We start from the raw sequence: 16165 nt of genomic DNA, 5'->3' as shown, positions 1-16165 counted from the left end.
CCCTGTAATCTTTTTATTTTGTTCAAAGTTGATTAACATGATTGCCAATTATTTATTTGCTTTCAATTATAATGCCTTAATTTTTTTGATGTTAGATGGATTGCATTCTCTTAGATTAGATTGTTCATACTTTGTTGATTTTGTTATGTTCTTTGGTTGCTTATTCATTCAAATAAAATCATGAACATGCTACTCATGGATTATTCATGTAGGGAAGTAAGTGAATTAATTATTTAATCCAAATAAGATGGTAATTAGTTGGTACAATATTTAAATGGTGCATGTTTGATCACTTAATGATTGAATTAGTGATAATAACAATATTGTTACCTTGCATAACCCCTATTTGATGTCTGCTTATGAAATTGTAAAGTTTATTGAATATAGAAGTATGCTAGAGAGACATAATGATTAAATAAGTATGACCTTATAGCTTATCAATTCTAGGTTAGTAATTAGCCAAATTGCCAAGGTTTTTTTCGTAACATCTTTTGACATTGTTTTTAATAATTTTAAGTTAAGGGAAACAATTAATCTAACTCCTTCATGTCATAGTAATTTAAACCTCTGAATTGTTGATGTTTATTTTGTCTTACACTTTCATTTATCTTAAGCGTAGCTAGAAATTTTATTTAGGGTAATTAGTTAACTCAACTCTTTATTAATTATTTTTCTCACCAACTTGTCATTTAATAAATTCCACATTATTTGTCTTACTTACAAAGTCCATGTGGAGACGATACTCTTAACTTACAAATTTATTACTTGTTCATGACTGTGTACACTTGCACACTATTCGATAGTTACGCGACACAGTACATGCTTGATGAAAAGTAAACGTGGCCACGGGTCGTTCATCTTTGTGATGAATGACTTGATTACTATTTGAAAGTAATTGATTTTTCATAAAGGAAGATGTAATGGTTATCATGAGATCAAATAGGATCATATTGGGAGAACGGATATCATCTCAAAGAGATTAAAGATATCTTATAAGGGTAACACACTTATTACAAGGTCATTGGACGAGCACTAATCGAGTTGCTTTCGTAATGGTATGTCATTGGGGAGAGATCAGACACGATACTATAGTGAAATGAATTCATGAATAAATGAGTTTATAATTAATAGGAAAAAATCTAGAACTTAATTATAAATCATTTGAGCCTCAATTGCATATGTCCAATTGATCCCTCCATTAGCTTGTTGAAATAAAAAAAATGAATAGAAATGGTGAAAATGATGAAATGGGAAACATTTGGAAATGATTATGGTTTTCTCCTAAATCAAAATAAAAATTGAGAAATAGAATAATTTGGAAATGAATGTGGTTTTCTCCAAAATGAAAATGACCTGAAAATTGAATTTATGTTTTTCGAATTAAATGAAGTTCGAATATGGAATTAAATCATTTGGTCAAAGTGAACCATTAAATGAAGAAATATTAAATATAATTTCTCATAGATTCTTTTATGGTAAAGTCGTCATGATTTTAACAGAATTAGAATTAGGTTGAGAAGATTATTTAATTGGAAATATAGTGAAGTTTATTTTGGGAAATAGAAAAAAATATCAGGTTGGGTCGAATTATAGAGTATTGGGTTAAAAGCTTAGGAAGTACTTGTAATCGGACCCGATGAGGGAGAGGCCCAAAAGCCCCTCATGTTAAAGGGGTGGACGGAAAACCCTAATAATATTAACTAAGGTTGTCGCCACCTATACTTCTACTTAGACTAGGAGTTCATTTTTCTAGTTAAATTAAACTTCTAAAATTTAACAAGGGTTCTACCTTCTCTCCCTATAAATAGAAGGCATCAGTAGGGCTATTAATACAGAACTTTCAAATATTGTTATTCTGCCCAGAAATAGAGACTTTTATTCTCTAATAAATAACTATATTTTCTAGAATAATGATTTTGTTGGTTTCTATTTGAGAAGATAATTTTTTTTTCACATTAAAGAAAAGAAGAATATTTCTAGTTCTATGTTTGATTCGATTTGTTTGAGCTCCACTTGAAGTAGTTCGTGATACAAGAATAATGAAGAAGATCATTTGCTTGAAAGCCGAGAACGATAATAATCCATCTATCTGGAAACACAGATGCAAATTCGGTCTAGGGTTTATTGCTATACATTAAACAAACTAGGCTGGTTTTCATATTTTTATTTTCCGTTGTGCATAAAAAATGTTTCTCAACTGAATTTTTTCCAACATAGGCGTCATCAACATTTATTGGGTTCCTGGACAATTTTTAGTGGTATACACCCGAAGATAAAATCGTGCCAGCAAGATATGAGGATTCATATGAGGTTGAGGAAACGACACCTATCAAGAAACATGAGCATCCTCAATGCAGATATAACCTGCCAAATCGATACACACTGTGCACAACAACCTCCCAACCATCGCTTCTAAACTTTTCTTGTACTTTCTTTTTTGTTTGTAGGACTTAGTGAAATTATGTACAATTTTATAAATTATGTAAGTTTATGACATTTTTTCTAATCAATTAAGTCGAGTTATATATGTTTCTTCTCAAACAATGAATAAGTCAACTACCATTTTTTTAAAAAAAAAAAGATAAAAACTTATATTGATGAAATCGAAGATATACGTGAATCTTAAAGATAAAAATTGTTTACTAAATATTCCCAAATTGGTGAGGACACTTGCTTCAGTCGTGGCCTTCATTTCTACACAATCTACAAATTCTAGGTTGGCCTTTCTCCCTTAAGTCGATATTATTAAGAAAAGGAGTCGATCGTGGTCGACCTTTTGAGGAACACCTCAGTTCTATATTCAAAACCAATTCAAATTCAGGAGCATTGACTTCCCACCACAAGTTCTTTGGAATTTGTTCAAATTCATGTTGATAGATCTTCAAAATGTGTGACAATTCATAGACATTGTCTACATATTGGAATAGGTCTACATAAAAGCAGAACATGCCACCTACACTTGGGAACAAGGATGATGTATTGCTTCAAATTTCCTGCAGTCGTACCATCTTTCTCACTATGACACCCGACATGTTATTGGAAGTACAACCTCATGCGATCTAGTCAACTCACTCACCTTGAAAGTGTCATTTTCTTGAGAGAGAACTTCAACCATCATCTATCTAGCCTCGTCACGATTGTCATTCATCGCAAGAGTAAGTGTTTTACAGAATGTGTGTCCCCCTTTCATCATCATTACTTGCTTTTTGTCTATTCTCGACCATAGTGTACTCAACCTTTTATATGTTTCCTTGACCACACATTATAGGTAAATGGCGTGCCCCTTTAAACATCACATTAACTCTACTAGGTTGGTGGTCATGTGGCCATAGTGTTTCCCTCCATCATATGTTTGGATCCACCTTTCCAACCTGATGTCATCAAGTCATTCTGCAGCACATTTATTTACAACTCGAAGATTCTCTAACCTTCCATGGAATCGGGGTCTTACTAGCTCATACTTTGTACAAATAATGCCTAATAAACAAGACTTTAAATACTTAGTTCAAAATATAAACAAAGTTTGAAATAAATACCCATGTTCAGAACTCATTTTCGTAACTCTTTATTGTGAAACTTGACATGAAAATTGGACGAGATATGTCAAATACAATAGCAAGAATATGCATCCGGAGGGGTCCAACTGCTACCTGGACGATAAATGGTTGATTTGATGGAGGTGGTAAGGTTTGATATCAAGCATATTTCTCTTTAACAACATACTGGCATAGGTTTCACTGGAAAAAAAATCTCACAAGTTTGCTATCTCATTATCAATAATGGCAAATGAAATTGGAAAAAAAATTTTGATTACCATCTTATGCATCCTCCAACAACATCTTCTTAGACTTGCCATATAACCAATTACTATCTATTTGGACAATGGCAAGTGTAACACCACTAACCCGTATTTGTTACCGAAATAGGGTTACGGAGTATTACCAGATAAACGTAACATAAAAATATCCATTTCCAAACATTAATATAAATATAGCATAATCCATTCATTTACATGCACATAGTCCCTTAACCGAGCCTTTGATGCCTTAAAAACACTTTATAAACAAATCAGGACTAAATTGAAAACATTTGGAACATTTAAGAAAAAGTTGGAAAAATTGAACTACAAGGGTCACACGGCTGAGACACACGCCCGTGTCTCAGACCGTGTAACAATCGAAATAGGGACACACGATCGTGTCCCAGCCCATGTCCGTGCCCGTGTAACTTTCAAAGTTGGGTCACACGGCCAAGCCACACGCCCGTGTGCCAAGCCGTGTAACTCTTGAAATGGCCACTCACGCCCGTGTGTCAGGCTGTGTGCTAGGCCATGTAACAGTTTGACTTGTAAAACTTAAAACCTATAGAGGACACACAGCCGTGTCGCATGGCCATGTCTCAGGGCGTGTGGACATGAAATTGGCCAAATTCAAGCTATTTCCATCACCATCCCAAACATATACCTACAAGCATTTTGTGCATAACTTCAAAGCACCAAAACCTTACCTAAACATGCATGAAATGACCAATTCAAAAGACCAAATCCATACAACCAATATGCCATACAAGGCACCTCAAAAGCAAACATACAACATATCTAAACATATGTATGTTTGACCATATTTCATTCATACACATCTAGTTCAATACCTTTCCAAAGCATAGCCTATCTTGACCATTTTGAAACTATTCCATCACATACCATATTAGCCATTAAAACATGTATCTAAACTTAGCCATATTAACACATACCAACAAGGCACCAAAAGTACCAAAAGTACATCAAACAAAACAACATATAAATGCCAACCTTATCAACTAACATTCAAACACAAATCCATCTATACATGTCATTATAACCTTGGCCAAAACATCAAAAAAACTACCAATATAATTGCTAGATAGTGTGATAGATCTTCGACGAGCTTCCAAACCTGTCGAGCTTCCGATTATCTATAAAACATAGGAAAGAAAACTACATAAGCATATACTACTTAGTAAGTTCGTAAAACATGAACATAACTTACCATTTCAATGCATAGCATTAAGATTAAGCATAATATAATCCAACCATAAGCTTGGCACAAGTCTAAGCACCATCAACAGCACATGTTAGTGCATTAACAGATAATTCACTTGAATTATCATAAGGTACGATAGATGTACATGAACATAATACTTTTGAATTCATCCATTTCATGAACATAGATATACTTTCATTAAACATTCCCATTTCAATCCTTTTCATAGATTCATGACATAGCTCATTTAAACACTTACCATTCATTTCCTTTTCATGCTCGTTGAACCATTCAAAGTAACATCGGATACGCGGGAAATCTCACACGAAGTGAGCTAAACATATAACCTTTCCTTTTCCTTTACATCGTTGCTCATACGAGCTATGAAATGGGCCTACTCACACGAGCTATGGATCAAAATGTAAGCTACACGATACTGCTCACACGAGCTATGGAGTATCCACAACAAATGCAAGACCTCAAACATCGGTAGGACATTCAAGACTAGCACCCGAAATATGAAAACCCTAATGGCATGTCATTTGTATCCTACGAATTCCTAAGGTTCAAACGGGGCTCGATAATCGTCGTGCCATCGTTGGATATACATCATATGGTTACATGAAAAATAATACATTAACATGTAGATCATTATAACATTAAAATGTTATTTAATCATACGAACTTACCTCGACAAACAAAGCATAAAAACGTAGTCGATCAATCTGAAGCTTTCACTTTTCCCCGATCTAAATTCGTATGAAGTCTATCTTGATCTAAATAGATAAATTTAATTCATTTAATACTTTCATTATTCAATTAAGTCCACATTTCATATTTTTCCAAAATTACAATTTTCCCTTAATATTTTAACCTTTTTACAATTTAGTCCTTAAGCTTGTAAATTGAAATTTAAACATTTTCATCCCTAATTCATGTTAGCCGAATTCACTAGGGACATCTACCAACTCATACAAATCACCATTTCATGAATTTAACATAGAATTTTACTACTTTTACAAATAAGGCCCTAAATGACAATTTCATCAAAAATCCCTTTATAAACATTGTTTTTTTATCAACAAGGACGCATAATCTTTCATAAAACATCAAGAATCATGTAAGACCATTCATGGAAAAACCCTAAACATTTAATTTTTTTTTCAAATTGACCCTCGAGCTAGCTAGATTAAGCCACAACGACTTCAAAAACATAGAAATAATTAAAAACGGGATAAAATTACACTCACATGCAATGGAAGAGCTTGGTCGAATGCCTAGCCCTAGCTATGGCTTTCTTTCCTTCAATTTTCGGTGGAAGAAATCAACTAAAGAAGATGACACGTGTGTTTATATTATTTTACTTAAACTTATTTATTAATTCACCAAACTAACATTGGCTATTAACATTAAAATCACTTAATCTTGTGTCCATCTTTGTCCACTAACATTATAAATGGTCTAATTACCATTTAAATCCATTCATGTTTAAATGTCATAGCCAATTGATACCTGTAACTAATAGAACTCTACTTTTGTACATTTTACGATTTAGTCCTTTTTACTTAATTAAGAATGCAAACGTCAAAATTTCTTAATGAAATTTTACTACGACCCTACTAACATTTCTTAGGCATTAAAATAATAAAATAAAATTTTTTTTGTCAGATTTGTGGTCCTAAAACCACTATTCTAATTGCACTAAAAACGGGTTGTTACAGCAAGTGTTAGAAATGCTCCAAACGTTAAAGATAGGTGAACTCTATATAAACAAAATGAGGAAATAGTCAGTAGGATGAAAGGGGCTAGAAGGAAGTATGTGGCTAGCACTAGAAGAGTAATGATACAATATGGATAAGAGGATGAAGAAGTAATGAATGATGCATGTAGTACATTCTTAAAAAAGTCTTAGTCAATTACGTATGAACTACACTATACGGAACAATATAGCAAAGTAACCGCCAAGGAAGGACATAGGCCAAGGAATATGCAAAGTGTTTAGTATGCTACGGTGTAATGGAACAAGTAGTAAAGATTGTTAAGCTCTCTAGAGCTTATATAAGTTGTTTCCTATTTCAAGTTGTAAAGAATTGTGTGCAGCGGTGGTTCGTGTTGATGTACATACAGAAAATAGAAGTTTATGAGAGAGAAGCCTACCCAAAGAATGGGATAAGAAGACATAGTCTACACCAAGAAAAGCTATAAAAGTACAAGTTTTATAAAAAGTTATATGGCGAAGTGAAGAATGCAGATAATAATTTAAGTAATACTTCGTATTCATGTAATAGGAAAGGCAAAGCCTTAAGTAATGATCTCTGTAGTTTGTTTTAGAATGTAAATGTAAATATACATTTTACAAAAAGTTAATCATCATATGTATAAATGAGTTATTCCAAGTAAAGGACTTAGAAATTTTATTATGCTGGCATTACAATAGTTACATAGGCGAGTCGAGAGTAAAGTGCGAATCTAAGTATGTCTGTCCTTAGGCGTTACACCCAATACTCGAATTTGATCGACCAGGTCGAGTGGAGGGCGTTACAAAGATATTCGAGGAATTCTAGTGCATCCATTTCGTCTTCATCAATCAAGTGTATACGAGAGGAAGGTTCATGTGATGGAAGATCCACTGCTGGTTTGGCAGCATCCACTTCTCCATTTTCTTGAATATCATCTTCTTGTTCAGTGGCATCCTCTTCTTCATCACGGTCTGGAACACTAAATTTTGTAACATTGGTGCTAGTATCCCTCTCCTCTTCCTTTTTCTCTTCCCATTCCTCTTCCTCTTTCTCAATGGAACCCGATGCAAACCTAGCTACTAAAGGTTGTATCACTGCGGAAGTTCTCCCTCCATTGTAGGAAAATGGATCTACATACAAAGGAGTTGTAGATGTTAATGGTGTGACGAATTGTTATGGATCTTTCAGACTTAAATTGAAATTAAAATCCGACTTGTATAAAGAAGATCATCCTCTAACAATTGTGGTACACTAGCATGTATTAGTAGGATCGCATTGAGGATATAGTGCTCTAGACATATTTGCAACAAGACTAGATGATGACGAAACATCAATTAACGTGTTCCCTTACTCAACATCACCCAGTTGTGCATAAAGCCCCACTACATTATTCCCGGATGAGGAAGGTGTTGTGATCATCGCTTCAACGTCATCATCTTCAACTAATTCAATTAGAGCATAAATGATTGGGTTTGAAGATGTCATAAGTTTAAAAAATAGAGTGGACACTACCTTTTCACAAGTGGAAATTTTCCTATTGATTCTTGCCTTCAATTATTCTATTTTGATGTTCTTATTGAACATGATGTTTAATGAAAGTAAAAAATTAAATACAATACCATTTTTAGTATAGTGAACTTGTCTCTTGTAAGGGACCACAACATTAAATATACAGTCCATCTTCTTAAATCAACATACACATTCAGGAAAATAACAAAACAATATAACTGCATACAAATAACATTATCAACTCCGACAATGCAATTAACCAAATTAAATAATAATTTTAAAAAAACACAACTGAAAAAAAAAGAACTTCAACAAATAGAGAGTAGCTTAAAGAAAAGAAATTGTGAGAATATTTTTTGGGGGGGGATGTAGACGGATATATAGACTGCATTAGGATGTTTTTGTAATTTTATTTTCAATTTTGGAGTCTCGAAGTCTAAAACAGCCACCTAACATGACAAATTCAAAAAAATAATTTATTAAAGCGCCACATGGCGTGATGTTATTGGGGACTAGGTTTTTGATGGATTGAAGGGACCAGATCAAATAATTTTTTTTCAAATTGAAATTTCTTTGGCCCAATGGATGCTTCTATTGACTGCTGAGTAAGGATTTAAAATCGCTTTTAAACTCACTATTTTAGAAAAAAAATATGGTTGTGAAACCGCCATATAATGGGGCACTTTCAAAATAATAAAAATAATTTTTTTTATAAAAAACAACACAAAAGTCTAGTTCAATTCCTTTTTTTCGAATCACCATATAATGGGGCACTTTAAAAAAATGAAATATTTTTTTTTATATTTGAAACAACATATGTTGAAGCTAGGTGAAACTGTCACATGACAGAGAGGTTTGACTAGATTCGATACATGTCCTGCTATCACAAAAATTATATATTTTTTGTGAAACTTCCATGTGACATGGAGGTTTTATCCACCTGTGTCCTACTATCACAAAAAATGTTTTTTTTTTTGGTGAAGTCATGTAATGAGGCAATTTTAGAAAAAAAATATTTTGTAAGAGAACTACAATTATTTTCTAAAAGGATACACTAACTTTAATTTATTACATTTGTATATATCAAATCTTAATTTTGGCTCAATTTTCACATTTCATCAACCCCGTTTTCTTTTTCTTTTTGGACATTCAGTAACCGCATTTTTTATATGGCACAACTTTGTATTAAGTCATTTGTAGACATGGTATTTAAATAAATTAAAAAACAAGCAAATAAATTCAATTTATTTTCACCTAGATTAAAAAATATATTTCTTAGAAAAATAAAAAAAAAAACTATTTTTTCATAAGTGTTTACTTTTTTAATCATGAAAATAACTTGAATAATAACTTGAATTTATTAGTTAATTTTTAAACTAGTATATCATGTCTAATATATCATATGTAAGATTTAATAAAAAAAATGATAACATAAATAATACGATAAGTAAAATGTGAAAATCCAATCAAAATTAAGATTTGTTACATACCGAATAAAAATTAACATATAACATTATAAATTATATCAAAACTTATGTATAACTTTAAATTTCAATTAATTTTTAAATAATGTAAATATACCATATTTTTCTAAATTATTTTTTAAACTACAATATTTTTATAATAAATTGAAAACCTAAATTCTAGAAAATAAAACAAATTATAAAAATGAATATAGAACCCTTACCTATTAACAGCAAAAAATATAAACAAAACACCGATCCCGTTATCCATAAAATGAATTAAAATAATGTATTAAAATATCCAAAATCCGATTTCGAACAATAAATATTGTTAACTCTATTTAAATGATGGAAAGGGTAAAAATTGAATTTAACTCTAGTAGAAAATAAAAACTTGGAATTCCAAAATAACAAAACCTGTTTTCTAAACTCCAATGAGCAGCCACAGGCTCAAGAGTTGTGCCAATGTGTTCTTAATATCATACAGTTAAATTAACACTACGTTTATATGTAAATATTATATGAAAGACCCATAAGCAAGCACAGATGAAAGGTAATTTAACTGTAAAGGTCATCTTCATCAGCTCCACCAGCAGAAGCTGCAAAAGGATCAGATGCTGCAGTCCTTGAACCAGTTTCAGCAAACCTAAATTCACTTCCAAATCCCCTTGATTGCTGCAATGTTTGTGCAAATGCCTGGTACTTGCGGATATCCGCATCACTCACACTCCTACGAGCAAACTTCATCGATTCTTCAAAATGTGCGGGCTTGATTTCTGCAACTTCATCTTCAACATCTTCTTCCATGGCTTCAGGATTCTCCCTCCTCCTTTCTCTCTCGATATCCTGAACATTTTGAGGAAAAGAACACAATATATTCCTTATCTATCATCATATACAAGATAAACTAATGCGAGAGAAAATTGAAGTATCATAATCATACCTTTTCAATGTTTTCTCTTATAGCATATTTGCATGCACGTTGACAAATTTCCGTAATGTCTGCTCCACTAAAGCCTTGAGTATATTTGGCAAGAGCTTTGACATCAACCTCTTTTGCAATCGGTGACTTCCTCAAACAGGCCTTAAAGATTTGATGGCGTGACTCCTCATCAGGGAGAGGAATATAGATCAACTGATCAAGACGACCTGGACGAAGAAGTGCTGGATCTATAATGTCAGGTCGGTTGGTAGCTCCAATGATGAAAACTGTTTTCTTGGCAGACATGCCATCCATCTCGGTAAGAAGTTGGTTCAAAACTCTATCAGCTGCCCCCCCTGCATCAGCTACACTGCTTCCTCTCTGCAATATATAGCATAATGTCAGCATTATGATGGAAAGAAAAACAGACTTTGCACAAAGAAGAGCATATTTTCATTGCCAGAATGATCCATGCCCAGAAACTAGACCTGCCAATTGAACAGGTCACTTTTGGGTTTGGGTCATTTCGAGTTTGAGGGTCAAGTTTTTCAGATCGGGTCATCGCAGTTTGGATAATTCCAGGTTCTTGTCAACTTCAGGTTCGGATAGTATAGTTCAGATTAGCTTCAGATCCAGGTTTGGATGGGATTGGTTGTTGACTTTCATGGTCAAATTAAGTTGGGTCGGGTTTTGCCTTGGTTTAATAGAGATGAGGTTTTTGTGTTCGGATCAAATTGACAGGTCCAAACAAAAACCCATGTTTCTACCGAATTACTTGATCGATAAAGAAAAAAAATTTGATAGCCTTGAGTACCTGGGTAGCAATGGAATCAAGTTCATCGAAGAAGAGGACACAAGGTGCGGACTGGCGTGCCTTGTCAAAAATTTCACGTACATTAGCCTCACTCTCTCCAAACCACATTGTAAGCAATTCAGGTCCCTTGACACTAATGAAGTTTGCCTGACATTCATTGGCAATAGCTTTAGCCAAAAGTGTTTTACCACATCCTGGAGGGCCATAAAATAGTACTCCCTTTGAAGGTGACATCCCAAACTTCTCAAACTTCTCAGGATGCTCCACCGGATATTGAACAGTCTGGCACACCAATGTAACAAATTGGTCCCTTTTTTTTTGATAAATTTTTAAAACATAATAAAATGGAAAAGTAAAGAAATCGGTTCAGTTTGAAAAAAAAAAAAAACCAGTTCAGAGTATTACCTCTTGAAGCTCTCTTTTAACATTCTCAAGACCACCAATATCTTCCCAACTGACATTAGGCACTTCAACAACCTGACCAATGCAAGAAGAGAATGGTCAGAAACAAAACTGAACCAAAAACTAACAACCAGCAAAGAATAATATATTATATTTACCACAACAGAAGAATCTTGGTAATACTCACAGTTTCACGCAGCGCTGACGGATTGCTTGTTCCAAGAGCAGTCTGGAAGTGGTCATTTGAGACTGCCATAGAGTTGAGTATCTCCGCATCTATCGACTCATCTTCCAAGTCAATCACATCCATCTTTTCCCTGATGCACTGAAACGCTGCCTCAGTACAAAGTGCTGCAAGATCAGCACCAACATAACCATGGGTGTCCTTGGCAATTCTTTCTAAATCAACCTTCATTAGATCAGGAAATCATAATAGATTCAATACTTCAGTTTTAGCGAGGTAAAAAAAGGGTACAAGAATTTTGAGGGAGGAAAATAAATATTCGGTTTTTGACATTACCTCTTCAGCCAACTTCATATTCTTCGTGTGGATACGAAGAACCTCAAGACGGCCGACTTCATCAGGAACGCCAATATCAATCTCCCTATCAAATCTTCCAAACCTTCTGAGAGCTGGATCAATGCTATTGGGACGATTTGTGGCTCCAATAACAATAACATGTGCACGGGATTTAAGCCCATCCATTAATGTTAATAGCTGAGAAACAATCCTCCTTTCAACTTCACCATGGGTCTTCTCACGCTTGGGTGCAATCGAGTCAATTTCATCAATAAATATAATAGATGGTGCATTCTTTCTGCTTCCTCAAATGCTTTCCTGAGATTGCTCTCACTCTCTCCAGCCAATTTTGACATGATCTCCGGACCATTGATGCAGAAAAAGAAAGCGCCAGTTTCATTTGCAACAGCACGAGCAATCAAAGTCTTTCCAGACCCAGGAGGTCCATAAAGCAAAATTCCTTTAGGTGGCTTCACACCAATTGATTTGAAGAGCTGTGGATGCCTCAATGGAAGCTCCACTAGTTCCCGAATCTGAGCCATCTGTTTTCTCACTCCGCCAACATCATCATAACCTACCTCATCTAATCTGTTCTCATCCTCTCTCCTGACAGGCTCTCCCTCACAGAATATCTCAGTGTCTGGTGCGACAACACAGTACTCGGGAGGATCAGTTTCGATAACTTTGAATTCTACACTTCTCATTCCACCTCTAACAAGGAAGAGATCACCCTTCCTCACCGGCCGGTATGCTTCAAGAAAGTAAGCTGTAAATCCACAATTATCATGGTCAGCATTTACAGACAACAGTATAAAAATTTTAACATTAAATCCAGTCAGCAATCATGTTAAGAGGTAGCAATGTTTGATATGCGATAAGATTTGAGTGATGCTATAACACATACATGCCCATGCATATACTAAGCCAGCTAGGATACTTTTATGAAGCTAAGTCAACCACCAATGCAGAAATAAATCAATGTAAGGCGCAAAAGAAAAAGAACACAACAAAAAACAGCTGTTAAATGCATAAACAAACAGAAAGGAAAAACTCTTGAAAGCTTAAACCTTCCAATAAATTGCTTTAAAATTTATAAAAAAAATAGAAACTACTCCAAAAGGTTAAAAATAATATATTCAAACAACCAATATAGTAGCTTTTATATTAATCAATCAAAAAGCTCATATTTGGTTAAGAATAATAAACTAAAGTCTTATTATCTTATGATCGATTATCAAACCAAAAACCTGTTTTACCTCTTTACCAGCCTAGTTGACCAAATCACCACAAATAGATTATCAAAAACCTTTAGTTGGAAATAGAAGATAAAAATTAAACTAACGTTTCAGGTATGCATCAAAGAGATTTCCAGTAACCCCTTCAATTGTGTCATCCACAGGCAATATGTGTACACGCTTTCCATACTTAACATCAGGACACTGGTGCACGGAGACAACATCACCAAGCCTAACCCTCAAGTTTGACCTGACAACCTTGTTCATCCTGATCTTTGGTTCATCACATGTATCGTCTGCAAGAGAAATGCAGATAGTATCCTTCCTCTTCTTCCCCTGTGGAACAAAAGAATAATACAAACGACAACATTAGCAAGGAACTCTTAAGACATGGAAAATTGAAATCCATATGAATAATTACAAATCAATAGCTATTCAATAACTACTCATGCCACATTAAAGAAAAGCTTGGATTCCAGAATGCCCTCTTAACTTAATACTGCACATTCCCAGGTAAAGAACCAGCCTTTGATGACAGGCTTAGCAAATTAGCCTTCTTACCTAAAAGATAAACAGTAACTGGAGATATAATATAGACACTAACCAACAAAATCATGTAACAGCCTACAATAACTTCCATCATACATCCAATCTTACCACAAGAGATACCTAATTGAAGACCAATACAAAACAAGCATTGAAACGCAGGAAAGGCCGTCAAATAAAATCCCAAATTTCAAACAAAAAAGTGAGAATTTAACCCTAAAACACATCATGTACAAAACATCTGACATAAACAAATACCCTACAACATTGAACCTCAACAACATCATGTACAAAACTTCCATCACACATCCAATCAACCAACAGACCCAACCGAAGACCAATACAAAGCAGCATAAAAAACACAAGAAAACCCATCAAATAAAACCCCGAATTTCAAACAAAAAGTGAGAATTAAGCCCTAAAACACAACAAACAGCTAACATAAACAAAACCCATTAAGCAAGACTGACAAAAAAAAGAAAGAAGCCCTAAAAGAAACCTACAAAAAGGAGACTAAAAATATCCGAATCTAAAGTAGAAACCTTGATCAGGATAGTGTCACCGCGAAACAGCTGGAGTTTTTCCATGGTATCAGGATGAAGAGAAACAACGGAGTTATCATCGTTGATTGCCTCATCGACAACGACTCGATTCGGAGCCTTCTTTCTTTCCAAGATTGCCGTACTAAAATCCCTCTTAGTCCCCTTCCTGAAACGGAAAATTAGAATCAGACCAGAGAAATCCAAAGGAAACCCATGAAAGGAAAAGGGAAAGAGAGATCTGGGTACTTACGAGTCGGAGGATTCGGCTTGGTTAGACATAACTTCTGGTTGATTGAAGTGTTGAAGAAGCAGAAAGATACTTGGTCTGGGGGGGGGGGGGGCTTTGGTTTCGTCGACTTGGGTAGGTTCGGAGAATGAGAAATGTAGGAGAGGAGAAGGGCAGTTGGGATATTTACAAAGTGAAGGGAAGCACCGTTTCTTGTTCGGAAAGAAAAGGCTGTTTTGGTCACGCTGTTTCACTTTAGTTGGGCGAGAAATTTTGCTTTACTCCTTTTTTTTTTTTCTAATTTACACACTCCTCATAGTATTTTTTTAATTTAAAATTTATAAAATAATCATCAATTATTTAATTTTTTTCTTTTTGATCATCTCTATTAAATTAAGCACAGAAAGATAATTTAGCAGTTATTAAATTAGCATTATAACTTTAATAGATAACATTTATATAATATGTAAATTTATTCTAGATTTTAAAAAAATTAATCATCAACATTTATACATTGTGTAATCTAGTTTTTATTTCAATTTTGATTTTTTTGTGATATTAAGATTAATTTTAAAAGAAAAAGAAAAGATGAAATTATTATATTAGATTTTTGGATTTTTTTTTATTTTTGATATATTTTGATCTAATTTAGCTAACAATTTTTTTTAGCTTTTTAGGGATCACGAAGAAAATCAAGATTGCATTGTAAATGTTAATTATTACTTTTTAGAATCAAGACTAAATTGATACAATATTTTAATGTTAGGGGTTAAAATTACTATTATGACAATTTTAAATGTTGTTACATCTTCTTTCCATTAGCAAATTAACGATTAGTGATAAAAAAACAAAACAAAATTTCAAATAATTGGGTGATTATTATGTAATTTTTTTAATTGAATGACAAAAAAAATAACAATAGTTAAGTGTTTGTTAATGTAAACTTAGAGAAGAAAACAATTTTATCAACTATTAAAATATAAGTGAGATATTTCATTTTACATTGAATATGGATTATTTAAAAGATTAAAAAGATTTAATTTAATCTAACAATTAAATCATAATTTGAGTATAATGTTTAAATTTGATTAATCTTATCATAAGATAGGATGAGGGATGAGGCGATTAGCGAAACTCATAGTGGTGGCAACCATTGAGTAAGCCTAAGTGATGGTGGTCGTGCGATGAAGAATGTGATGTTTAGGGAATAAGATCTACCTGATGGT

The 16165-nt window shown here is 33.7% G+C and overlaps 1 pseudogene; it reads right to left on the bottom strand.

Moving 5' to 3' along the window:
- Window positions 1-10090: 10090 nt before the first annotated feature.
- Window positions 10091-15186, bottom strand: LOC107922228 (cell division cycle protein 48 homolog; annotated as a pseudogene).
- Between the last annotated feature and the right edge of the window lie 979 nt (window positions 15187-16165).

The sequence above is a fragment of the Gossypium hirsutum genome, chromosome D01 (assembly GCF_007990345.1).
Source record: "Gossypium hirsutum isolate 1008001.06 chromosome D01, Gossypium_hirsutum_v2.1, whole genome shotgun sequence".
Taxonomy (NCBI): domain Eukaryota; kingdom Viridiplantae; phylum Streptophyta; class Magnoliopsida; order Malvales; family Malvaceae; genus Gossypium; species Gossypium hirsutum.
The sequence above is the reverse complement of the archived record's forward strand: the minus strand, read 5'-3'. Positions and strand labels throughout refer to the sequence as shown.